At 41.9% G+C, this 27,557-nt stretch overlaps 2 protein-coding genes across 13 annotated transcripts in view; one reads left to right on the top strand and one right to left on the bottom strand.

Moving 5' to 3' along the window:
- dock1 (dedicator of cytokinesis 1) overlaps positions 1-27,557 on the bottom strand; it is a 763,650-nt gene that overhangs the window by 385,268 nt on the left and 350,825 nt on the right.
- LOC119979445 (inhibitory synaptic factor 2A) overlaps positions 21,046-27,557 on the top strand; it is a 404,538-nt gene continuing 398,026 nt past the window's right edge. For 5 of the 12 annotated variants that reach the window (XM_038821684.1, XM_038821686.1, XM_038821685.1 and 2 more), the window contains exon 1: positions 21,048-21,577. The gene's annotated coding sequence lies outside the window, so the exon portion shown is untranslated. Of the gene's footprint in view, positions 21,578-27,557 lie in introns of all 12 variants that reach the window. The other 7 variants (XM_038821680.1, XM_038821679.1, XM_038821674.1 and 4 more) reach the window with 4 other exon arrangements.

Here is a 27,557-nt window from a genome sequence, read left to right as displayed (position 1 = left end):
GGGTATTGGGAGACTCCCCTTCAAGCGAGCAGGAAAGAGCTTTAGGTACTTAGGGGTGCAGGTGGCAAGGAACTGGGGGACCCTCCACAAGTTGAACTTTTCCAGGCTGGTGGAACAGATGGAGGAGGAGTTTAAGAGGTGGGACATGGTACCGTTGTCGCTGGCGGGGAGGGTGCAGTCAATCAAAATGACGGTCCTCCCAAGGTTCTTGTTTTTATTTCAGTGCTTGCCCATCTTCCTCCCTAGGGCCTTCTTCAAAAAGGTGACGAGTAGCATCATGAGCTACGTGTGGGCGCATGGCACCCCAAGGGTGAGGAGGGTCTTTTTGGAGCGGAGTAGGGACAGTGGAGGGCTGGCACTGCCCAATCTCTCGGGGTACTACTGGGCGGCAAATGTGTCAATGGTGCGCAAGTGGATGATGGAAGGGGAGGGGGCAGCTTGGAAACGAATGGAGAGGGCGTCCTGTGGCAACACAAGCCTGGGGGCCCTAGTAACGGCACCATGGCCGCTCCCCCCCACGAGGTACACCACGAGCCCGGTGGTGGCGGCCACCCTCAAGATATGGGGGCAGTGGAGGCGACATAGGGGTGAAATGGGAGGTCTGTTGGCGGCGCCAATAAGAGGGAACCATAGATTCATCCCGGGGAACATCGACGGGGGATTTCAGAGCTGGTATAGGGTGGGCATACGGCAGCTGAAGGACCTGTTTATAGAGGGGAGGTTTGCGAGCCTGGGAGGGCTGGAGGAGAAGTTTGAGCTCCCCCCGGGAAACATGTTCAGATATTTACAAGTGAAGGCATTTGCTAGGCGGCAGGTGGAGGGGTTTCCCCTGCTCCCCAGTAAGGGGGCGAGTGATAGGGTGCTCTCGGGGGTCTGGGTCGGAGGGGGGAAGATATCAGACATCTACAAGATAATGCAGGAGGCGGAAGCAGCATCGGGGGAGGAGCTGAAAGCCAAGTGGGAAGGGGAGCTGGGAGAGCAGATAGAAGACGGGACGTGGGCGGATGCACTGGAGAAGGTCAACTCTTCCTCCTCGTGTGCGAGACTGAGCCTCATTCAATTTAAGGTGCTGCATAGAGCTCACATGACGGGGACAAGGATGAGCCGGTTCTTTGGGGGTGAGGACAGGTGTGTCAGATGTCTGGGAAGCCCAGCGAACCATGTGCATATGTTCTGGGCATGTCCGGTGCTGGAAGGGTTCTGGAAGGGGGTGGCAAGGACGGTGTCGAAGGTGGTGGGGTCCAGGGTCAAACCAGGATGGGGGCTTGCGATCTTTGGGGTCGGGGTAGAACCGGGGGTACAGGAGGCTAGGGAGGCCGGAATACTGGCCTTTGCGTCCCTAGTGGCTCGACGAAGGATATTAATTCAATGGAAGGACGCGAGGCCTCCAAGCGTTGAAACTTGGATTAACGATATGGCTAGCTATATTCAGCTAGAAAGGATCAAATTTGCCCTGAGAGGGTCGGTACAGGGATTCGCCAGGCGGTGGCAACCTTTCCTTGACTTTTTAGATCAGAGATAGACGTTCGGGGTCGTGGCAGCAGCAACCCGGGGGGGGGGGGGGGGGGGGGGGGGGGGAGGGGAGGGGGGGGGGAGGGGAGGGGGGGGGAGGGAGGGGGGGAGGGGAGGGGAGGGGGGGGGGAGGGGAGGGGGGGGGAGGGAGGGGGGGGAGGGGAGGGGAGGGGGGGGAGGGGAGGGGAGGGGGGGGGGAGGGGAGGGGAGGGGGGGGAGGGAGGGGGGGGGGAGGGAGGGGGGGGGCAGCAAGGGTCGTGGGGGGACACGCACGACTGTAACGCGGGCAAGCCTGCTCGCTGCTCATGTCTGAAACTGTAGGCTGCCTTGGTTGTTAAGGTTGCCTGGGGGGGGGGGGGGAGGACTGGTGCGCGCGAGAGGGCGGGCGAGGGAGGGACATTTGCCTAGAGGGATTGTGTTGTAAATAATTTAAAAATTAGTAGGGGTAAATGTCTGTATGGAAAAATTCTTTCAATAAAAATTATTTAAAAAAAAAAAAAGATTCCAGGCAAGTAGCCACTTCTGCCAATTTGCTGCACAAAAACATTAGCCAGTGCGGAAACGGCTAAGGCGTGCCCAATGGAGAGTCAGTGACAGGTTGAAGCTGGATAGGTGGGCTGTAGGATCTGTGTTGCGAAAGTGATTTTTAATGGGAGCATGTTGGTGCCATTCCTACTGTCACAGGGCCTCTGCTGTTATTTTTTGGCTTTGCGGGATGTGAGCAGCGGTGAATTGGTAAGGTGTTTGTGTAATGGCAGAATTTGGTTGATGTTAACTTTCTATAGGAGCTTTCTTGCAACAATCTCCATCCTTACGTGAAGGAGCGGGATGTTGCTCAGGACTAGGTGTCAGGGGAGTGGAGTTGATCAGAGGGTACCTGAGTTGATACGCATTGTTGTGTTGAGCTGGGTATCTACAAGATGAGTTGTACCGTACTGGTGCACAGTACTCTGCAGTCAAGTGGACAATGGTAAGAGCTGAGGTCCTTAAGGATTGAGCATCTGCACCCCACGAAGAGCCATCACGTTTGCTGAGGAGGTTGTTTCATGTTTTGATCTTTGCTGTTGTCTTTCTCAGCTGTTTTTATTATGTCAATATTCGGTCACGGTTAACATCAAGATTAACAGGATGTTGTTCGTGATTCAGTCCCTTGCCATTCAAGGTGTTGAGCTCCCTTTTGGCGCTCGCATTATGGAGGTGAAATATACTTGAAACTGTTTTGTTGCTGCTGTTGAAATTAGCCAGCTTTGCATCTTTGTTGTTTCATGTTGCCTGGAGCTTAGAGGCACGTTCTCCCCGTGTCTGCGTGGATTTCCTCCGGGAGGTGCTCCGTTTTCCTCCCACAGTACAAAGATGATGTGGAGATGCCGGCGTTGGACTGGGGTGAGCACAGTAAGAAGTCTTACAACACCAGGTTAAAGTCCAACAGGTTTGTTTCAAACACGAGCTTTCGGAGCACCTGAAGAAGGAGCCGTGCTCCGAAAGCTCGTGTTTGAAACAAACCTGTTGGACTTTAACCTGGTGTTGTAAGACTTCTTACAGTACAAAGATGTGCAGATTAGGTGGATTGGCCACGCTAAATTGCCCCTTAGTGTACAAGAAGGTGAGGTACGTTACTGGATTATTGAGATAGGATGGAGGCGTAATAGTAACCAGGGTGCTCTTTCCAAGGGCCAGTGCAGACTTGATGGGCCGAATGGCCTCCTTCTACACAGTAAATTCTATGATTCTATGAAAATGTCCGAGTCTTTGAGGCACACTATTTTTGTGCGCGCGATCAGGCCGGGGTTGCCTAGCATGGGTATTGGTGGGGTATTGGGAGGGGGGGTGGGGGGGGTGAGAGTGCCGGGGGTCCCTCCCATATTGCATTTGGGCTGGGGATTCTTTTGGGGCCCTCCGAGATCGGGACGCCATTGCTACAATGGGAAGTTCCAGCGAGCGGAGCTCCCCTTTGTAAAACGCGGTGCTATGTGTGGCCTCGGCCTCGCATTCCCTTTTCAGGCCCATTATTCAAAGCGAGTCACGTTGAATTGCCATGAGTTTCTCGGCTTGTTCGGGGACTTTGTTCCCTTTTGGGAAGATTGCGCCCTATATCTTTGAATCTCATTGGTATCTCACAAATACAGAATCCATCCCCATTTAAGCAAAGCACTCGAGGAATCGTAGAACAATATTTACTCCAGGTTAACGTCAAAAAGAAAAAAATCTGAAAAACATACAGCGTCCCAATGAATAGTGATCATGCTTTCAGGTCATATTCCCAATATTGCTCTGGAGAGGAACTGAATGAAAATAAGGCATTTCTCCACAGAAATAGAACAAAATTGAATCATCCCTATTTATCTCATGTGCATTTTTGAAAAATCAGATCAGAACTCCATTTAGAGAAATCGGAGCAGTGAAAACGAACTTTCATCCTCGCCAAAAATACATACAGACCCACATGCAGACTGAATAATTAGATGGAGCGGTAATCTGTGGAATATATTTGCATTGCACTGGTGACGATGAAAATTAATTTTGAATGGGAAGGTTAAGTGAATTTAATCATCTTCACACATAAATTGTGCTCCACATTTCAGTTTCCCAGTAATGGTGACCATGACAACATGGTGATTGACATTTGTAACTGCCCTATGAAATGACCTGGCAAGTCACTTAGTTCAAGGGCACTTTGGGATGGGTAACAAATGCTGGCCTAGCCAGTGACACCCATATCCCATGTAAGAACAAAACAAAAAGTTAATTAGGCATCATTTCATGATCTGTGTGCAGCTTGTTATCGGCAGGAGACCAACAGGTTGCCCACATGAGCAATAGAATGATGTCTGCAAGCGAGACTTCAAGTTGACCGGGATTGGAGTCGATGCTTGGTAATAGATCTTGCTGCTGACTAGAGTGCCTGATTACAAGAAGCCAGCAACGGCATGGAAAAAACAGAGGGCAAAGAACTGACGAGATACTGGGAAAGGGAGCCTGCCAGAAGAAAAAGCATCAGTTGACCTTGTACCAACATTATTCACCTCTGCCAGCTGAGGAAGGGACTGCCACTCATGAATTGGCCTCTAAAGCTGCAACAGATGATGTTCAATAAGGTAGTGACATACACTCTGGGTGCAGTCCATTGTCTCCCAAGGTGCTTGGATGCGTAACTAGCTAAATAATCGATGGCAAAGTTTTCCTTGCACTATCAAACAAATATTACAATTTTGAACATATATCAAAATGCCTCTTTAACTTCACTGTTCCGTAAGACTGCAATTTTTCTACTGTTTTTAAATAAGTTTCTTTATTACTATTATCTTAGTCAACCACTTGAAAGCATTCCCAAAACATTCACATACTTGAAATAGGGCATCTGGAAATTGAAAAATATTCTAACTGCGGCTGAATCAAAGTTTTGTACAGAATGTTTCTGAAAGACATGTCGTAGAAGCTTTTTGTCTTAGACTGTAGCTCCACATTGCTTTCTCCATGGCAACAATTCAACCAATTGACTTGCCAACCCCTTTCTCCTGTGGTATAAATTGTGATGATCTTTTAAAAGTTAGCCTTCATACTTTGATCCGAATAAGTGCAAGATGAAAAGCTTCAGCAACATGTCTCTCCTTTCAACAATGTTCAAGTTCTGTACTACTAAGTAACAAATACAGATTACATCTTGCCTCTTGCATTTATATTCTTGGTTTCCATCTATAGCATTCAGGATCCCATATTTTATCTTTAAAATTATATACCTTCATTTAATCAGCAGCTCATTACATTTGAATAAGAATGAACTTTAGGCTGATTTGTTTTTAGTTTGAAGTTACAACACAGTATTCCGCTATTACAGTCCCTTCCTATAATTGGTTTAGCTTTTGATGGCAGAATGTCATAATTCTTCACTACAATAGAAATAATAAATTAAAGCATAGCAGTCTTTTGAAATCTAAGTGCATTCCAGCTGTGCTTGCAGTGATTGTATAATCTAATTTATCATAATCAATAAAACAAATATGCTTATAATATTCTGCAAGTACTGCACTTTGCCATTTTCATAAATGCAGCACTTTACTTTAGATCAGATTAAATAATTATGGTTTTAGAGCTTCTTAACTGTTCCAGTTATTGTGCTTGTGGAGGCGCAGTCTTCCTTTCACCCCTCATTAGCGCAAGTGGAAACATAGGGACTTACTTTTTATTCAGATGAGCAATAAAATAAGGTGGCTTCATAATTTGGTATTCGAACCACTTAAAAGTGAAAGTGAAAAATATAAAGATCTCTTTAGCTATCAAAAATCAAGCCACTTTCACAGCAATGTAGGCAGACTAGTTAGATCAGACGCCCGTCTGGGTCAAGGGAAGAGATGCATAAAAAAGAAAGAAACAAAAATCTTTTGTCTCATTGCAATTAGAAAAATCCATGTATGGCACTAGAATACAAAAGAGCACCAATACATTGCATGTATTGGAAATGTAGATTTGCATCCATGATTTCCGATGTACTAATTCACCGGTTTCAAACATTCCCTGGAAGGAGATATCAAGTAATGATCCAGAGTGCCAAAGGAGAAAAACTGAAGAGTGGATCACTTTTGTTAATATCTGCCGGCACGGTGATTAGCATTTCTGCCTCACGGCACTCAGGACCCAGGATCGATCTCGGCCCTGGGTCACTGTCCTTGTGGAATTTGCATATTCTCCCCGTGTCTGCATGGGTCTCACCCCCAAAATCCAAAGATGTGCCAGGTCGGTGGATTGGCCACACAATTTAGACCCTTAATTGGGAAAGAAAAATAATTGAGTACTCAAAATTTATATAAAAAATATCTGTAAGAATATTTTGTATGAATAATTTTGGTCATCAGAATAGAAAGTGTGAAACAACAAAATACTGGTTCCATTATTATTAAAGTGTATATGTTATAAATGTAAATTCCTTCGATTCAAAACCTTATCCCCCATTATTATCATCGCAGTCGCAACAAGAGCTGAAACTACCAATATCTTGACTCACAAACATACAAATTAGGAGGAGGCTACTCAGGTTTCACGTGTCTGCTCTGCCATTCAATAAGTTAATGGCTCATCTAATTTTAACCTCAACTTTATATTCCTGTGTTTATATCACCTTTTCAATAATCTATATACTCCTTAATAATATTCAAATACTCTGCCTCAACCACCTTTTAAGGAAGAGAGTCCCCAAGTCTCACACCCCTGAGGAAAAAATATCCTCATCTCTGTTTTAAATGGGTGTGGCCCCTTAGATCGAGGTTCTGCCACATCAGGAAGCATCCTTTCCTCATCCACCGTCCAGTCCCCTCAGGATCAAGTCTTACTCTACAAGCCTAGCCTGTCCAGCCTTTTATCATACAACATGCTGCCAGATATGAATCTAGTAAAGCTTCTCGAACTGCTTCCAATACACGTACGTATTTCCTTAAATAAGGAGACTAATAATGTACACAATAGTTTAAATGTGGTGTCAACTGAGCCCTGTATAACTGAAGCATAACACTCCAACTCTTGCATTCAATTCTCCCTGCAATAAACCAGAACATTCTATGAGCTTTGCTAATGAGCTGCTACACCTACATATTAACCTTTTGCGATTAAAGCACTAAGAACCCAGATCCTTCTGCATCTTAGAGCTCTGAAATCTCTCAACATTTAGATAAAATGTTTATTTTGTATTTGCCCTTCGAAAATGGGTAGCCTCACATTTTCCCACAGTATATTCGATTTGTCAGATCTTTGCCCACTCACCTAACCTATCTATAAAATTTTACAGCCTCATAATGCCCTTTCACAACTTACTTTCCTACCTATTTTTGTGTTATCAGCAAATTTAGTAAACATACCATTGATTGCTTCATTCAAATCATTTTTGTAAATTTTAAAGTATTGAGGCCCCAGGACAGATTCCTGTGGAACACCATTCTTCTCATACTACTCGCCAGAAAATGATCCATTTGGGTCTACTCTGGGTTTCTTGTTAGCACGCCAAACCTCTATCCATGCCAATATATTACCCCTGCACCATGTGCTTTTACTTTCCACAATAACCTTTAATGAGGTGCCTTATCAAATACCTTGGGCGCGATTCTCTGCTCCCACGCCGCTATTCTCCCACCGTCCCCAAAATGGCGTGTCGCATTTTGCGACACCCCGCTCAGAGAATCGCGGGCCACAGTGAATCTCCGACCCGGGTGGACCGAGCGGCCTGCCGTTCCTGACCGGTTCATGCCTGCGTAAACCACACCTGGTCGCTGCCGGCGTGAACATGGCGCCAACAGCTGTTTTGTGGCTTGTGGGGGGGCATCGATCGTCGGGCCGGCGTCTCAATGGGACGCACTCCTTCCCCTCCGCCGCCCCACAAGATCAAGCTTCCACGTCTTGCGGGGCAGCTGAGGGGAAGACAGCAACCGCGCATGCGCGGGTTGGAGCCAGCCAACCCGCGCATGCGCGGCTAATGTCAGTAGGCGCATCGGCCGCGTCATTCTCGGCGCGCCGGGCCTTGACGCCAGCGACAAGGCCCGGCGGCCGAGATTCACGGCACGGCCCTCCTAGCCCCCCGGCGGGGGGGGGGAGAATAGGGGGCCAGGAGCAGCCTCCGACGCCGTCGTGAACCTCTCCGGGTTTCACGACGGCGTCGGGCCTGGCGAAGAATTCCGCCCCTTGTGTCTTAGTGTCAAATAGCTCAAATTCTGCTCTCTTCAGATACCACACTAGTTTGGATGAGCAAAACCTATAATCTTCAATGTTCAATGCTATTCACAATACAGGTAGTAGCAATATTAAAATCTCACAGAATATTTTCATATTTTAATGAAATGCCAATGGCATCATGCATTTCCCATTAAAAGCTTGAAATGAGTTTTTATACACATGCGGTATGCATGCAGTGTGCTTCAGAATTATTCCCTAACTTTTCTGGTGAAAGTATTGAGAAAAGATTTGTATATTGAGGAAAGGAATGATTTTAGATGGGGAGTCCAACACAGTTGAAGAAATTGCTTTTCAAAAGTGCTTTTGATCGGAACAAACAAGAGCAAGTCGTTTTGTAAGTACTTGTAGGGCAGAGATAAAGGGCCCAATTTTAACTATGTGAAAGTGAATATGTTTTGAGATTAATTAAAATCACACCACAAGTGTTGTTAATTAATTAATCGAGTCAGCATTTAAATCTGATTCAAACTCCTTTCCTATTGCCTGAAATTATTATTTTTTTTTACCAATGGACAAGTGCACATTTAACAAATGGAGAGAAATGTCTAATAATGTTTGCAGGTACAGTAATGGAAATCCAGCAGACATGTTGCATATAGAAAGTTCCAATGACCAGTCTCTCTACCGTTGGTGTTTTTTTGAGGATAACTTTTGGAAAGGACACAAAGAAGATTCCCTTTATTACGATCCCAGACCAGACCCCAAAAGTGACGAGCATATTGGACAGAAACCCCGATATTTTATTTTAATTTTGTAAGACTGTGAGGAAAGGATACTTTGCCTCTGAGGAAATGAACAGAAAGGGATAATGGGTAGTTAGGCCAAGTTAGGAGTAAAATTTTACTGCAGTAGAATAAGGAGTTAGGTTAGTGGACTTTTAAACATCAACTGGGATTCAAGGCAGGAAGAGGGGGATGGGCAGCCACTAGGACCATTTCTTTGTTGCCGGGGATACTGGGAAAAGGGGCCTCAGGCCAGGTTAAGGAATGTGGGGAATGCCTATGGGAGCTTTGCATTTGCACCGTTGCCTTATTTGGTCGTATGTATGTGAAACTTGATGCAACTTGAATGTATATGAAATGAGATGTTTTGTCCCTTTGTCTGCACTCTGGCTGTTGAAGATTCAGGAGACTGTGATTGTGTCCTGCTCTCCCAACAGAGTGAGTCACCCCAGCTAGCTGGTTAAAATAAACAATAATTGTTACCTGCAAATCCGTCTCAAATTTTATCGAGCCCAGGCTGGCAGCAAAAGAATCAGGATTGACATTTGGTGCTGAAATCCGGGATTTCTCCAGACGATCTGCGAAATCAGAATTGGACTGATCTCGGACGGGGAAGGAGGAAATGGGCCCACGATATGAGTAGCTGGAAAATTACCATGTCAATTTTCCTCTCTCTCGTATTCTGACTACAGTCTAATCACTCGCATTTGATCAGGTAAGATTGTCTCGACGAAATCAAAGATCAGTCTGGCGGATTAGAAGAATTAATTTCAGTCGATGCAGTACGACTGAGGGGTTGAACATAATTGAGTGAATGCAGAGTAACAATTCAGCTGGTGACTGTCGGAATGTTGCCTAGTAAGTCAGTTGCATGTGAGTTGAAAATTAAAATTGGGTTATATTAAATTACACTTTAATTCGGTTAAGGTCTTTAACGGGTTGATGGAATGTCAGAGACAATTCAGTTAAGACCGCTGATGGAATGTTCTGGAAACAATTCAATTCCGTACAATTAGAATTGGCTAAAATTGGTTATATTAAATTACACTAATTCGGTTAAGGTCTTTAACGGGTTGATGGAATGTCACAGAGACAATTCAGTTAAGACCGCTGATGGAATGTTCTGGAGACAAGTAAATTCCATACAATTAGAATTGGCTAAGTTAAAATTTATTCTTGGGAGATATGTTTTTTGAGTGAAACAAAGAATTGGGAGAACCAGAGACTTGAGAAGTTTAGAACTGTATCGGAAAGTGGAGCTCTCAGGATTTGGTAAAATTATATTCTGGGTTCTTTGAAAATTCAAACTTTTATTGTTCGGTAGGTTGAGATGAATGAAAGTATAATGATTTGAATTCCTTTTGTTTGAATGGAGATCTCCAACGAATGAATGAGTCCATTTAATAAGAATTTGTGAACAACCTCTGGTATTCCTAGTTTTTAAAATGTTGTGTTTTGCAAAACGAAGTTGCACATCAATTAGGAGGTATACTCGGCCGTTAAAGTGAGATTTAAAACGGGGTAAGTATTTGAAAGTTCTTTAGAAAATCAGTAATAATGATTAACATTGTGGGAGTTAATTAGAACATAATTCTCAAGAAGTAAACAAAAAGCAAAATCAAAATGTATAAATTGGGATTTTTAAATGGTTAGTTTCAACTCGGCATAGTCTTGGTTGCTAAAAAAAATTATTAAGAAATAAGAGAACAAAGGAATCTAAATTGAAATGTGAAGACTAGGCATTCGGTGTGCGCCATGTGCTCCTTTGTTAGAGGCAACCATGATGTACCTACAATTAAAAATTTTGTTTGGTGTGTTCCAAATTTGTAGAGATTTCAGTATTTTCTCTGGAAACTCACTACACATCAAATTTACTGATCGGGGATTTTCATACAGCAAAGATTATGGATTTTTTTTGGACTACATTGCAGATGGAGCTTTAAGGAATGAAGATATGGGACCGGAGCTTAGATTAGGAGTATTACTTGCAGTATCAGGAAATGAGAATCTGATGGCAGGGAAAGATTAATAAAAGTAGATAGAAAAAAAAAAGAAAAAAATTACGATATCATAGATTATCATAGAATTTACAGTGCAGAAGGAGGCCATTCGGCCCATCGGGTCTGCACCAGCTCTTGGAAGGAGCATCCGACCCAAGGTCAACACCTCCACCCTATCCCCATAACCCCACCCAACACTAAGGGCAATTTTGGACACCGAGGGCAATTTATCATGGCCAATCCACCTAACCTGCATATCTTTGGACTGTGGCAATTGTAAGGGAGCTGATTAAACATCATTTGGATTTAGTATATATTGATGATGTGTTAATTAGAGATGATGATCAGGGGGACACATGTTGAAAGAGTGACCAAAATTATTAAAACACTTAGTGAAGTAGGATTTAAAATAGGGTTAAAGAAATGCCAGATTGGCAGGAGCGAAGTCGACTATTTAGGGTATTCAGTGTCAAAGGCAGGCAGGGAGGCCAGTGTTGGGATGAGAGAGAAAGTTACTAGAATCACAGCGCCTGTTTCACGAAACGGGGTTCAGCAAATCATGAGAACATTGGGGTATTTGAGACACCGATGGAAGAATGGTCATGAGAGTATGCAGGCCCTCTTTTTCCTCGGAGCAGCAAAAGTAATTTGTATTTTTAATCACAGCTGATAGAAGCACAGGGGAAGTTGCATTAGAGAATTGGTCCCCAGTTTAAAATGATTCATTATGAACATAATGAAACATTGTGTCAAAGCTGTGGCATGTCCTGTAGCCCAGTAAGTTTGGTCAAGGAGTAATCATATGAAACCTAGAATGACAGATACAGCGTAGTCAGACGATTTGGTATTGCATTTAGAACAATAGAAATGGGGAAATGCTTCGGCTCAAAGCAATACTGGTGATTGAAGTTTGTGATGACCTGGGGATGTAAAATTAGCCTAACAGTGCTTAGAGACTGTATCACTGCAATGATGCCGTGCCACAGGATAGATCATATCCCCCAACCGCTCGGACAAGGGAAAAAGGAATGTTTGGGTGTGGGTGTCAGGATGCCAGTGAATTGAAACCCGTTAGCAGCATCAATAGGACAGGTGATACAGTGAAAATGGCATGTTCGGAACTTAGCTTTCAAAAAATCCTGTCACAATCAGAATTAAAAACATTGAAGTAGATGCAGTAGCAATATCCGAAATGTAGCAGGGAACGTTTCGACCTGATTGAATCACTGAGTTAGAAAAATAGGAATGGTGGCAATGGAAATCTGGAAGTCCTGGAGAGGGTACTTCTGGAATATCCAAGCAAGGATAGGAAGATACAAATCAAGAAATAGTGCCCTCTCCGCCTTTGACCTGTTCATTTGGGTTTCAGATGAAGCAACAATAATACAGATGACGAACCTGAACAATACCCCGGAGAAGAATGTTTCAGACAGTATGGGGGAAAAACTAATGATACAATTGGCTACATATTTGACGGAATTAAATGATAGAGCCCGGAAGAAAAACCTTACAGGTTAGCAACAAATCAAAATATCAAATTATTACTGAAAAGTGACACCTCCGATCAGATATCTCTAACTGGACGTTAGCTGATGGGTGATCTGTGGTCTCCAGGAGGGGCGTATTACGCGGTGAAGTTATTAAGGGTCTCGGCAGACAACAACGACTGACGAGGAATCCTCCCCCTGCTCACTTCAATGAACATAGATAATGTTAACTTTGAAGACAAACAACGTCAAATTGAACACTACAAAATAAGGTTTACCTGCATTAGTTTTGGACTCAAGGAGCGGGATTCTGTATTTCTGAGACTTAAGTGTTGATGCCAAAGCAGATTTCGTGGACTTTCACAACAGAAAAACTGCTGAACCTGGATCAATTACGCTACAATTAAGGGGCTAGCACCGTGCAGCAAGGAACACGATCTATGCCAATGAAAAATGGTGCGGGATTCTCCAGGTCCTGATTGCCACTCGAGAGGCTGACAAGCTGCAGCCCCACACACACTCACCCCAGCCAACAAGGCAGCACTGGTTATGCTGGAGCACGCCCATACAGCTGATGGGTCGGCTGGGGCCAGAGGGCACCTAGAGGGAGTGCCCTGGGGGACTCCTATACGACCCGTAGCCCTAGGTTCAAAGTGAGCTGTTAGCAGTGTGCACAGCTACATGGCTGCGCCAATAATGTCCCGTGCCCGTCTACCCCAACCCCACTCCCCACTACTCCCCTCGCCCTCACCCCCTGGCCAGCAGCATAATTGTCAGCAAACTGTGGCGATGTTGGACATTTTCCGTACGCCCTCTCACTCCCTCAGTAGACGCCACGCCGGTTTCACGGTTTTTAAAAGCACAATGGAACCACGCCATCGGGAACGTGGCCCATCGGAGGCAGAAAGTCACGGAGGCCCCGGCGAATACCGGTTTGGGCCAGCTAATGATCTGCAAACGGAGTCTACTCTACGTGCGTTCCGGAACACATTGATGCCACTGTCGAAATACTGGAGTACTGCGATGTGGCATCAAATTGGTGCCTGCCCCGATTTCGGCTTCGGAACTGATTCTCCGACCAATCACTTTTCCTGATTTTGCCGTCGGCTAACAGTGAATTCCGCCCAAGGTTTTTCAAAAATCTTTTTTTTCAATAGCTATTTTCCGACAAGACAGTTTATAGTAACATCCAAATCTGATCTTACGAAAAACATTTCCTCAAGATTTGTGACTAAACATCTAAATGGATAGATGCAATTTTATAAACATCAGCATTTTTAGAAAGCATTCAAGACGTCTCCACGAGGAACTGTATTCATCATTATTGTAAATTTATTCATTAAAGTTTTAAGATAAATTTTCGAAATTCTAATTATTAAACTCAACACTGCTCATTACATCCAGATGGCAATTTAAAAAGACACTTTCATATGCACCTTTCATGACTAGTGGGCATCTCAATGCGCTTTACAACCAATGAAGTACTTTTGAAGTATTATCACGTTGAAATACAACAGCCAATTTACACAAAGAAAACTCCATTAATAGCAATGTGGTAATGATCAGATAATTTTAATGATGTTGATTGAGGGATAAATATTATCCAGGACGCCAGGAATAACGTCACTGCTCTTTGAAATAGTGCCATGATCTCACATCAACCTGAACGGGCATATAGGACCTCTAGTTAATGTCTTATTCACTTCCAACTGTGCAGCACTCCTCTGTACTACATTTGAATTATATAGTGTATTTAACATAATAAAACTTTCCAAGGTTCTTCACAGGAGCATTATAACACAACATATAACACAAAGCCACATACGATGATATTAACGCAATTTTAAAAACATGGTAAAAGAGGTAGGTTTTCAGTAGTGTCTTAAAGAAGGAAAGGGAGGAAGAAAGGCCAAGATATTTAAGGAGAGAATTCCAGAACTTGAGCCTTGGCAACAGAAAGCACAGCCACAAATGGTGGAGCGATTAAAATTCGGGACAATCGAAATCTCCGAGGGCTTTAGGACTGGAGGGGAGAGGGAGAGTTTGAGTACAGGGAAGAATTTGAAAACAAGGATGAGAATTTTTAAATCAAGTTACTACTTAATCAGGAGTCAAATTAGATTAGCAAACATAAGGGTGATACAATAAATGAATAGGACTTGATGTGAGTTACGACAAATAATGTATAGCTTTGGATGACCTCAAGTTTACAATGACAGCATTTATTAAGGACTATTAAGTTATTTAGCAACTCAATAAACTATGCATTTCAGATTAATTAAAGATTATCATCTTAATTTGAGTTATTCAAAAAAATGCACATAGATTCATGAATTATGTAATCATACTGAATTACAGAAATTCAAACAGCAAAACTATATTACAGCTCTTCAGCCCCTGAAACTTACCGGAACAGTAACTTACACAACATCAAACGGATTTTGTCCAGATCCCCAAAAAGAATTGTATAAATTTTGTTTTGAAAATGAGGGTAAAAGACAACAAACACACAAGTTGGCTGTTATCAAACTAGTTGTAAATATTTAATCGCCGATTCTGATTTTAGTATCACAGCAATCTCCCAGCTTTGCTTTAATATTTTTAAAAAAGCATTATGTTTTGATTGGCATTGCAGTAAAATGACTACAAGTGTATTCATTTACTGATAAAATTTAAGGATGAAAAAATGATTGATATAAAATAGATCATCAATCTTGCAGAACCAACTGATCAAACTGAAGTTAAACATTGCCATAGATGGTACACCATAGGTTCATTACTACATCTTGAAATGCTGGCTGGCCTAGGGAAAGGCAAGACTAGATGAGTTAAGAATACTTTAGAACCTTAAAATAATTAGGTATTCCTTTTAAGAACTAACTACGGTGTATCAAATAACCATGCAAGACCTTTGTTTTTTGAGAAAGGGCTGAGAATGGGACATTTAACAGATACGGGCACTTAATAAAATTCTCACAGCTCAGACTGACAAAATATGAACTGTAAAGTACGAGTGAAAGCTTCTGTATTTAATTATTTAGCAATAAATTTTATTTCAGTATCGTGGCCATGGGGACACCTGTCAGTAACAAAGGGAAATAAGATCAGGACTCTGATAGGGAATTGGGTTGTTGGCACCAGTTGGATAAACTGATCACGACCAACCTGGCCAGAAAGGGAATCTGTCAGTTGCTTCCTCCCTTTTACTTAGTCATCAGTTAGTCACCATATACCAGGCAACATGGATTGTGCCCATGATAGCAAGGTTGTGCAAAGCCGGCCACAATAAACCGTGAAAAATGCTCCAGAGTACTGCAGGATTTCTCTAAGCAGTCCAGGCAATGGAAACGAGCGTTTGAGCACCCCAATGGTCTGCTCAATGACATTTTGCTTGATGTGCTTGGTATGTTTGCACATGAAATGTACATTCAAGTTGTGGAAACCTATGAGGTTGTGGTCCATCTCTACATTTACATGTGGCATCCAAAAAGCAATATATGCAGTAAATAACAGCGTACATTATGGGGAATCCTGCTATCCTGTCAAAGTCACATACTTTCTCCACCTACATATCCCTGAAAAGATAATGTGCAATATATCCCCCCACTCCGAGATACACATTATTATCACCTCACTTCTAGAGCAATGAATGGAAAACTGGGAGATATTGACTTTCAGCCTGTAGGGACCCAAATGAGGAAATCAATGATGATGGTCACCTTTACAGCACATGTAGCATTGCCTCATTCTGCCCTGAGGCCACAAGTCTGTCTGCAACAGATGACACCTTTCAGTAAGCGCCTCCCTTGTAAATGACACATTGCAAACATTTCTCCTTGCTGAGTTTAAGATGAGAAAATGATTCTTGAAGAAGCTGAGTGGACATGGCCTCCTGCTGCGAGTGCTTCTCCACCACCCCCTCCTTCGTTTTTCTTTTTTTTAAATTTTTTTTTAAAAAAGAGTACCCAATTCATTTTTTTTTCCAATTAAGGGGCAATTTAGCGTGGCCAATCCACCTACTCTGCACATCTTTTTCGTCTGTAGGGGCGAAACCCACGCAAACACGGGGAGAATGTGCAAACTCCATACGGACAGTGACCCAGATCCGGGATCAAACCTGGGACCTCAGCACCATGAGGCAGCAATGCTAACCACTGTGCCACCATGCTGCCCTTCCTCCTTCGTTTTTCAACCAGCATGTCTTCCTCTGCATTATTTCTAACCTAAATCTTCCTGTGATGCTGCCAGCAAAGCAGATGGAAATTGAAGCAGTCATGACCGAGATCAGGAAAGGTGAATAGAATCCTTGAAGTGAGAACCAAGACAAACACCAAATCCAATCTACTGCTGACAAAGTTCATCAACTTTAAATAAAAGTACAAACAGACCAACTTAAGAACATTCAGCAGAAATAATTCAGCAACCTAAAAGTAATTGATAGGGCAGCACAGTGACAGTTGTTAGCATTGTTGCCTACGGCGCTGAGGACCCGGGTTCGAATCCAGGCACTGGGTCGCTGCCCGTGTGGAGTTTGCACATTCTCCCCGTGTCTGCGTGGGTTTCACCCCCACAACCCAAAGATATGCTGGTTAGGTGGATTGACCACACTAAATTGCCCCTTAATTGGAAAAAAATAATTGGGTACTCTAATTTTTTTTTAATGTAAATGATGATCCCATTAAATAGCATCGGAGGGTATTCTTCCTTCCTGCTCTGTATAATAGTTAGCTGTGTGAGCTTAAGATGGGGCGTTAGCGGAAGAACTGAAGTTGAAAATGACAGCCCTCCAGTTGAGCTAGCACCAGTGCTGACTGATATTTTGATCAGCTGATTCGGCATATATCTGCTGCATGTTCGACATCCACAAAAGCGCCCTCACTAAGATGACATCTGGCGCAGCTCACACCAAAGGTGTGCATGTGTAACAGGAATGCAATTTTGCACACAAAATTTCACGAGTAGCAGCATGGTAGCATAGTGGTTAGCACAGTTGCTCAGGGTCGCATATTCGATTCCCGGCATGGGTCACTGTCTGTGCGAAGTCTGCATGTTCTCCCTCTGTGTTCGTGGGTTTCCTCCGGGTGCTCCGATTTCCTCCCACAGTCCAAAGATGTGTATGTTAGGTGGATTGGCCATGCTAAATTGCCCTTCGTGTCTAAAAAATGTTAAGTGGGGGTTACTGGGTTACGGGGATAGGGTAAATACGTGGGCTTCAATAGGGTCGGTGTAGACTCGACGGGCCGAATGGCCTCCTTCTGCACTGTAAATTCTATATCTATCAATGATAAAACATATGCCAAGTTAATTTGTTTCTGCATTTCTTCAGCAAATGCATATTGAGGTACATGGAACCATCACAGCACAGAAAGTTGGCCTGCTAAATCTGAAGCAGACTATTTAGTAGAAACATTGTCGTTTTTTCCCCTTCAGGATTCCATGCATCAGAGTTCCATCCTCCCTTTCCAATGGCCTCCAATTCCCATGCATCTGAGATTAGTTTTCTCCCTCCACATGCTACTACTATTATGTCAATTACCAACCTTTACATCAGTAGTGCGGATCCTACAGAGAAGAGACAATTCAAGTGCTTTTTTGGGAATCTTTACCGTTAACAGGGAATTTTTAGGCAGAGCAAGACTTTAATTTGGCAAATGGTTAACAGTGGTAACAGGTTACTGACAAATCACACTGTTTTTGCTCATGAAGTTAACTGGGGAAAATCTGGTGTTCTTGATTAATAAGGGGATTTCTTGATTAATAAGGAGATATATGGGGTGATGGGGGGGGGGGGGGGGGGGGAGGAGAGAGAGGCAGGAGAATGGGGATGAGGCACATTTCAGCCATGATCAAATGGCTGACCAGGTTTGATGGGCCAAAGTGCCTAATTCTGCTCCGATATCTTGTGGTCTCAGGGCAGGTGCCATTATATTATTTGGGTGAAGCATTAAAACAGAACTTTTTACACCTTGCGTTTCTGTTAATGTGAAAATGGTGCACCTCAATAAATTAGCTGTAATATTTTCATTTCCTTGCAATAATAATATTCTTGCAAATTTAATAACATGCGTTAAGTGTATTTGCATTATTGTGTTTATGATCTCAAAGCGGCAATAAACATATCATAAGAGTGTGAGACAGAAATAAATAAAAACTATTTTTTGATAAAAGAAATGGTGAATCTGAAAACATTATGGGCTGGATTTTACATTTCTTGGCAGGGTGAGGAAGAAAGAACGGAAGCTGAGTGATTCGCTTGCTCCCAACCCCATTGTTTCTGCTCGTTCAATCAAGTGTCAGGTGGCCATTTAATGGCCATCCAGTTTGAAAGGTGATAATTGTAGGTGCAAAGGGTTCTGTTCCAAATTGACACCATAGGCCAAGCCATCATGTGGCAGAGGGCTACTACCGCGAACAGGAAGTAGGTCATGGCTGGATATTGGTGGTAGCACAGTGGCTTCACAGCTCCAGGATCCCAGGTTCGATTCCTGGCTTGGGTCACTGTGCGGAGTCTGCAAGTGTGTGCCTGGGTTTCTCTGATCCGGCTTCCTCCCGCAGTCCAAAGATGTGCAGGTTAGGTGGATCGGTCATGCTAAATTAGGTTAGGTGGGGTTACTGGGATAGGGTGAAGGTGTGGGCTTAAATAGGGTGCTCTTTCCAAGGGCCGGTGCAGACTCGATGGGCTGAACGGCCTCCTTCTGGACTGCAAATTCTGTGAAAATCTGTGAATTGTAAATGCCCCTTCTCAGAATTATTTCTTATTTTGTACTGAAGGCTCAAAAAACATAATACATGTCATTAAAAATCAGATAGGTGTTGCCACCTTCCCCAGCTGAATCTGCTGGTACATTCAAACATGGCCCACCGTGGTGGCAGGCTTTTTCGATGCCTTGTGCTGCTACATTATAACAAAAGCCTACCAAACAATGAAAAATTGAAACTGATTGGGTTATTAGCAAGCTTAGTAGCTTCTTAAATTACCGACTTTGAAATGGCAGCCGGCTTGCTGATTTCCCCACCAACTCCCTTCAATAATTTGGGAGACGAGCGTGATGGTGCCATATTGCTGGCGCGATATTATCATGCTAAATTTTCATCAGGGCGGGGCAGGGTAGCAGTGTGCTCAATTTGGGAACAAAAAAGGTAGCACAAAGTCTGCAAATATCCTCGAGAGGACAAAGTGAAACTTGAACACTTTCAATACAATATCCTGATAACACACATTCTTAAGTTCTTTAACCACCCTCATAATCCCTTCTGCGACATGTCATAACCTTCTTGAACATATCGCCTAAGGAAGCTTTATAACCTACACATACATTAAGACTTTCAGGAGTGCAATCAATAAGACCCTTACAGATGCAAATCATCAGTAACAATGACAAGTTCAAATGATTCTTAGACATTAAAAGTGCTTATACTAAACATTAAATGCAATTTTGGCCCATCTATTAAATTACATTTCAGCGCTCCACAAAAACGAAACTCATACTATTAACTCAAATTATAAACTTTGTAACCCATATTAGCCTGCTTAGTACTGCTGAATACTTACAAACCATATTTATTGCAAAAAATTATGATTACATTTTAGGTCACTCCAATTGAAATGGTAAATTGCAATGAAATATAATAATGGGTTATTCATAAATTGATCTGCATTTTAAAGGTTACGACAAAAAATGTTGAAGCTGAACAAAAAAAACAGCATTTGAATGGTCACGTACAGAAGATGATTTTCTTGGGCAACATGCATAATTTAGCTTCACATATATCTAAAGTCGGGGTAAGTACTAACAAGTGACTGTTCAAATAAAATGCATCTGCAGTTTCTGCATGTTATGATTCCCCAATAAGAAAAATCTCCAGAGTCACATTACAAGTCTAAGAGCAGTGACCTATTTAATGTCATTGAAGATGCAGCAATATGAAAAGAATTGCTTTTAGCTCACCAACTAATGATGGTAGTGCTCCCAACTGACTTAACTGATGAACGACTTTCAACAGTTCAACGTTATATGCGTCAACTGATGCAGACAGCAGTCCCTTCGCAATTAAATAAAAGCTGCCAACTTTCAGTATGCACTGCTCTCACATGACCACCTTAGCTTTGAAAATATGGCATCAGTGTTATATATTATCTGAATGCAAATGAGATGGATTTTTGAAATTTTGGCTAAAATAAATGCAATAAAATTCAGATACTTCTAAAAGTAGCATCAATTTTTGTTTAAAATCTGAGTTTAAAACTAAGCCTATATGGCAAAGTACTCTTTGGAATGTAAATGTCCTACCACTAAGTGGCAGGGGAAAGCAATAATCAACAAAACTCCCATGCAGTTTTAGTTAAACTAATAGTTCAATAGTGCTCAACAGTCTGATAAGCCCAAAGGCTAGAAAACATATGAACTGAACAGCTATATTTTTGGGGGGTCTTTTTGCTCGACAATCAGTTGCACATACTAGCACGTATTGTAGAATGGTCGGAGTGTCACATTCAACAAGTTCATCAAAATTCAACTTCATTTGAAGAGGGGTTAAAATCAGTTATATTCTAACTCTCCCTAGTGGAGAGTCAGCAGTCTACAATACTACAGGAATTGATTGTTTTCTCTCAAATGTCAGCATGGAACATGTGGGCAGAAAACATCCAATTAAAAAAAGCTGCAGCAAAATATCATTTTTCACTCTCACTTCAAGAAGCCTAGAATTCAGTTTGTGTAATAGCTTACTGGCATGTATCCACTGTAAAAACATCTCAGCCAAGATGATAAGGAGGCGAGGTCTTGCTTTGCATGCACAGCTTGCCAGTAGCAGCTGATAGAAATTGGACTTCCCCAGCAGCCTGGAGAGCTTGCACACGGCAACTCAGTAACAGGAAATTTCATAAGTGCGTGGCTGCCTCTAGTGAAAGCATCGTTGGTCACAGCTGGTTAAATGTCTCACTGTTATGAAGAGAAAGGTGCAGACTAAATACTATGGAGGAGAGGGAACTTTGAGCAATAGCTAAATGCGCAGCTTGGAAAGTACGCTAACACTTCATATTCTACAGTGCTGGATCATTACAGAAAACCTACTCCACACATGGATTTTTACAACAGAAGCAGCATACAGGCGTTGCGCTTTCATTTCTAATTTATCTAAGGTAAGCAATCTTTTCTATTGTAATTTCAGAACTCTCATTTCCCACAAATATTTAAATTAATTTCTGATATATCCAATTTAAAAATTCAACTGCTGAACATGTATAACACAGATATTAAATAAAATATACGTAACAGATTATCGTGAAAGGAAAATTATGTTTTACTTGCACTTTGTAACTGTAATCATTTCCCAAGTCTACTCTACTTTTACATTGAATATAATTGCATTCAATTTGAGGAATTTATCAATCAGAATCCTACACAAGTATCCAAATCAAATGAGCTTTTTCACTTGCAACCCCAATGCAGTAGTTTTCTGTCATCAAATAATTTATAAGTATCTGCTTGACAGGCAAGCATAAAAGCCTTCTGTGATACACTGTCCAGTGAGATTTAACGGTCAACGATGACAAGTAGAAGCTACAAGACAATGATCTGAAATAATTAGAACACTTCAGGATACTCGTAGTACAGCTTGCTTTTTATTGCATGTCTGTTACCCTGGAAATCCTCTTTAAAGATACAGCATCGCACCCTACCTCTATGCTGCTGAAAAGATGATAAATAATACTCTCGTGGCTTTTAAATCAGTTATGAAAATATTCCTCAGTTTCACAACTTTACAAAAAAAAAATTTTTTTTCTACATTGCAAGCAATAATCTAGAAACGGTCCCTTCAATTTTTTGTTTTAAGCTTGTTACAGTGGCTCACAAATGGGTAGGCTCAAGTAAACAGTAGTCCATCTTACCATTTTGTTTCATACCACTGCCTTACAGCATGGAAAGGATTACTTCATTTTAACCCTTCACTTCCTCCTTAAAGGGTACTTTACCACCAACTTTAGGATTACATAAACTCAAGTGTGCTGATGGGTTTTGAGGAGACTATTTTTGTTTTCCATCTTTAATATTAAATGATCGTAAAACATCTTGAGCATTCCAAAGCTATACAGCTAAGTCAGAATACCCTACCAATCTAACAAATATGATTATCCTCCATCAAATAACAGCTAGATGCCGCAGTCATCTATCGGTATTTTCATTACATGTTCATTTGATTTACTTGACTTAGTCTGGGAAATAAATAAAAAGTTTAAAAAACCAAAGTTAGTCTCTGACAAATAGTTGCTCACATAATTAACCGAAGGTTTAAACTAAGAATGCATTGCAAAACATTAGTTGGATTCAATAAAAAATAGCTAAAATTACACTTTTTGATGTTTTAAATTGGTTACTGAACTTATAAGCAAATGTTATGATCAAGTAATCAATGAATGATGAGACAATTCAGATACCATTTTTTAATCTGAGTAATTTGAGAAAAAAACTATTTTTTGTATTAGAATTTTACTAATGGTCAAGTGCACAGTCAAGGAGGTTAGAGATATATCATCTTAGGGCTAACAAAGTTTAGTTATTTGAAAGTTTTAAGAACTAAAACCACAAGATACTTCATCATAATATTATTCATTTGTCACTTGTTGTCCAACGTTTTTGAATAATATCAAGTGATAAATATAATTTATGTCTTATGAGGATGATCTTCATGTAAGTGATATTCCTTACAGGAAGTTCTAAATGAGCTTTTAAAAGATGTTTGATCTTGTTAACTAAAGATGTAAAATACTAGTAGGATTCTACCGATCCTTGACATAAAATGCATTTGTTTAAAGTAATTTATGCATTATATGGCCTTTTTCAATTTGGAATTGATATGCACATAGGATTCATTGCAGATGAATCTACATAATAATTGATTCAGTTGAACATGCCCCTGGTCAGTTTGTCATTGCTAAATTTCCATAAAATGCACTGAAACACAAGATGATTTCAAATAGAACTTACTGGTAAAAATCTATTCTTGGCACGGATAAAATAGAGAAATTAATATTTTCTTACTTATACTGAATAAGAATAATCATGACTTAGTCTAAACCCACTTCAAATAGATAGCACCAATGTTCCACTTTTCTTAAAAAAAATTTGCCCCCATACAAAATGCATTTATAGTCACTTTAATTGTTTCCAAGTCATATATCTTGATTCCATTTTTGTTTATTTTAAAAAGTAGTTTCCAATTATTCATGCTATGAAATATAATCCAATATATATGATAAATAATGTCATAGTATAATCAAATAGCTGTTTGAAAGCTAATAAATGTGTTCATTTAGCCTGAACTGTAAACCAAACCAATTAAAAATCCAGAAATAAGAACCATTAACAATAAATATTTTCCATCTTTGAAGTTAAAAATTCTTTATGAATTACTTTATATTAAACAAGAAGTAACTTATACCATGTTCTATGCCATAAGAACACAACAGTAGGAACCAGAAGAGGCAGTTTTGAAGTATAGACCCCAAAAAGTGGAAGAGGATTATGTGGCTGCTTCGAGTACATAATCCTTCAAAATGCTACGCCACAGGTTCATGTATTCGTAAAGCATCCATAAAGCATTTAAACATTTAATGGAATTGTTGTAATATATGAAAAACAGTTCAATGTATTCAAATTATACTTTCCAACACATATCAAGAGATGGCCTTTGGATCAGGTGAAGAGGTAGCATTGTTCTGGAACTACATATTTGCCCACATTATGAAACGAGTTACATAAAGATGAAATATAACCTTTAGGAGGCAACTGAGCAAAATTACAAATATTTTCCACTTTGAAGACCTGTAACATTTCATATTGGCGTCACAGAGAATTTAGAAGTAAACAGAACAAATTAATGTCAGCACAATGTTTACTAAATTTCTCTATGTCATTTTTATTATCACTTAAATTGGCTCCTTTTTGTACTCTGCTGCTACACAGGGACCTAGATATTATGTCAGCCATTGTTCAGTTGGTCGAATCAAGACCCTTTCTCCTCACTCAGGTGGAACAGCAAGAGAGTAATCCTCAGTGTCCTGGTCAATATATACCCTTCAATCAATATTTTAAAAATATTATCTGGTCATTATGACATTTTTGTCTGTTGGAGCTTGCTGTGCACAAATTGGATGCAGCTTCGGGTGCTCTGGTTTCCTCCCACAGTCCAAAGATTGCAGGTGAGGTGGATTGGCCATGCTAAATTGTCCTTAAGTGTCCAAAAGGTGAGGTGGGGTTATTGGATTACGGAGATAGGGTGGAGGCCTGGGTTTAAGTAGGGTGCTCTTTCTAAGGGCCAGTGCAGACTCAGAGGGCCGAATGGCATCCTTCTGCACTGTGATAACAGTGGCATCGCTTCAAAAGTATCTCATCGGCTGTACAGTCTTTGAAGCTCTGAAAGGCACAAGTCTTTCTTTTTCTTTTTAGATACTATAAAATGTACAATGAAAATAAACTATTTAATAAAAGAATAAAGAATGTAGGAGTAAAAGGTTTGTATTGCATGTGAACAATACAATGTCTGTTGTTATGTTTCTAACATACATAATGTTAGAAAGATAAAAAGGAAAGCATCATTCTGGAAATGCAACCCCCATTCAGTTCTTCAGTAATGTCTGAAGCATAGTTTTGTTTATAAACTGGAGCACAAGACAATTCATCTGTAGCAGGTTTGTTTAAAGAAATAATTGGTGCGATCTACTAGTTGCGTTGCGCTCTCGCTCGAGCGCAATGCGGCCGGTAGATGCCCAGGGAGACTGCAGGTGGGTACCGGTCCACACGGTAATGCCCATGTGTATATGCGGTGACATTGCCATGGGTGGGGAGGCGGGGCACAAGCTCACTTAGAGATCGGGCACCCTTTCAAAAGGACGCCCCGATCCCTGAGTTCAGCTCCCCAGTGCTGAAAAAAATTCTAAGTGTGGGCTAAACTGGTGAGAACTCCCCAGGGCCCAATAAAGTGACTACGTGTCGTTTGAGAGCAGTGGGCTAGCAGAAACAGCAGACATCTTCCTGCAAAACTCACCACAAATGAACATAGAAATGTTTCCATTAAATTCCGCCCAATATTTGCTGAGCTACAAATACGATGTTTCTGACTTTTAAATTTTAATCTATTTTATACTTTTAATCATTCACTTTTGGACTTAAAGTAAAATAGAATTTGAATACTATAAATCATTCTCCAGCAGAACAATGCCTATTGGGGGGGGGGGGGGGGGGGGGGGGGGGGCGTGGTGAAGAGAGAATGGATAGGCAAGAAATCCGAAGTCTCCTATGTGAAGCTGAGCCGGCAGTGAGATTTAAAGGGAGGTATTGCGGTACCAGTTCGGCAGTTGATTGGGATAAAAGCAAACTACTGATGCTGGAAATTTGAAATAAAAACAAAAATGGTGAAAAAACTCAACAGGTCTGGCAGCATCTGTGGAGAGGGAAACAGTTAACGCTTTGAGTCTGTATAAGTTTTCTTCAGAGTCGAGACTGACTGAAAAAGCTAACCCCGTTTCTCTCTCCAGAGTTAAAATAATCTCTATTTAAAGCCTAAAACAAAATAATTCGACTCCAATTTCAAACAAAGTCAATGGCTTATGAAGCACTGTACTTGCTTGTGAAACTTCATTCATTGTCGCCATTAAGCTGACTCAGGAAAATAAGGTTTTAACCCTTCCTTTAGGGCCAAGCACAGTTTTCACTACAAATCCCATGGGCGTAATTCTCCGCTGGTGGCCAAAATCGTGGAGGCCGTCGTGAACTCGGCCGAGGTTCACGACGGCCTCGGAGCCCGCTCACCGCACCTAATTCACCCCCACCCGGGGTGCTAGGAGCGGGCCTCCGTCTTTCCCGGACGCGACCTCGTCGCGCCGGAAATGACGCACAAAATGGCGCATTTGTGAGGTCATCTGCGCATGCCCGGGTTGCCGGTTCCAACTCGCGCATGACTTCATCGCGCAGACGGCGCGAACCGCGCATGCACGATGGCCGTCTTTCTCCGGCGGCTTGATCTTGCCGGGCAGTGGAGGGGAAAGAGTGTGTCTGTTTTGGACGCTGGCCCGACAATCGGTGGGCCCCAATCGCGGGCCTGTCCCCTCCCGAGCACAGTCGTGGTGCTCCCGTGCCAATCGGGCCCCTAGATGCCCCAAACAGGGCATCTGGCGCCCGTTTCACGAATGCAGCGATCAAGTGTGGTTGCTGCTGTGGTGAAACAGGCATGAAGGGCCGGCCGCTCGGCCCATCGGGCTCTGAGAATCGCCGTTTTTCCGAGCGCGGGGGGGGGGGATCGCTGGGGGGCGTAAAAAATGTCGGGAGGCCCTCCCACGATTCTCCCACGCCACGTGGGGAGCAGAGAATTCCGCCCCATACCTTTCTGTTGTGATGAAATGAGGCAGTATTCTCAATATTGCAAACTAATATTGGTAAATTAACATTCTCAGTAGTCAAGGTCAAGATTTATTCAAACATAGTCCAATAAAGTTACAAATGTAACATACACTTTTTTACAAAAATCAGGGGCTCACATCATTGCCGTCAAACTGGCAGTACTTGATTTTCAAAACAGCTAAAGGGTTTTTTGCCTGCTGATTCCCTGAATGAATTCATCAGCACCTGCTTGTACTTAGCTTGTGCATTCACTCAAATCAAAGATTATATATTTCTTGGAAGGATCTATCGCTACATTTACAGCACCAGTTTTCATTCCAGATGTATACTAACAAATACACGTAGCTGTAAAAAGTTTAATTGCAATGAAACATAATCAAGAATACTTGTGTTGATATATTCTGACTTTTTTTTAAGAATCAGATGCTTAGATATTTTTCAGTTTACATCTCATCTTAAGGCAAACCGGTCTTGCTCCAAAAACAATAGTGGCTCTTGCGCAGACTAGAAAAGCCATCAGATTTACAAAATTATGTTATTCTAGTTTTGCCATCATGTTTTAAGCTGTAATGCATTCAGAGCAGAATATTCTGGTGAATTCAGTCAGCAGGCCATTGGAGTGGAGTTGAGAGGGGGCGGGGGGGAATGAATGAATTCAAAAATTAATTACATAGCCTAAAATTCATTTTCACAAACTTGCAAACAATTTTTATGAACACTGCA

Source organism: Scyliorhinus canicula, chromosome 16, assembly GCF_902713615.1.
Source record: "Scyliorhinus canicula chromosome 16, sScyCan1.1, whole genome shotgun sequence".
Taxonomy (NCBI): Eukaryota; Metazoa; Chordata; class Chondrichthyes; order Carcharhiniformes; family Scyliorhinidae; genus Scyliorhinus; species Scyliorhinus canicula.
The sequence above is the reverse complement of the archived record's forward strand: the minus strand, read 5'-3'. Positions and strand labels throughout refer to the sequence as shown.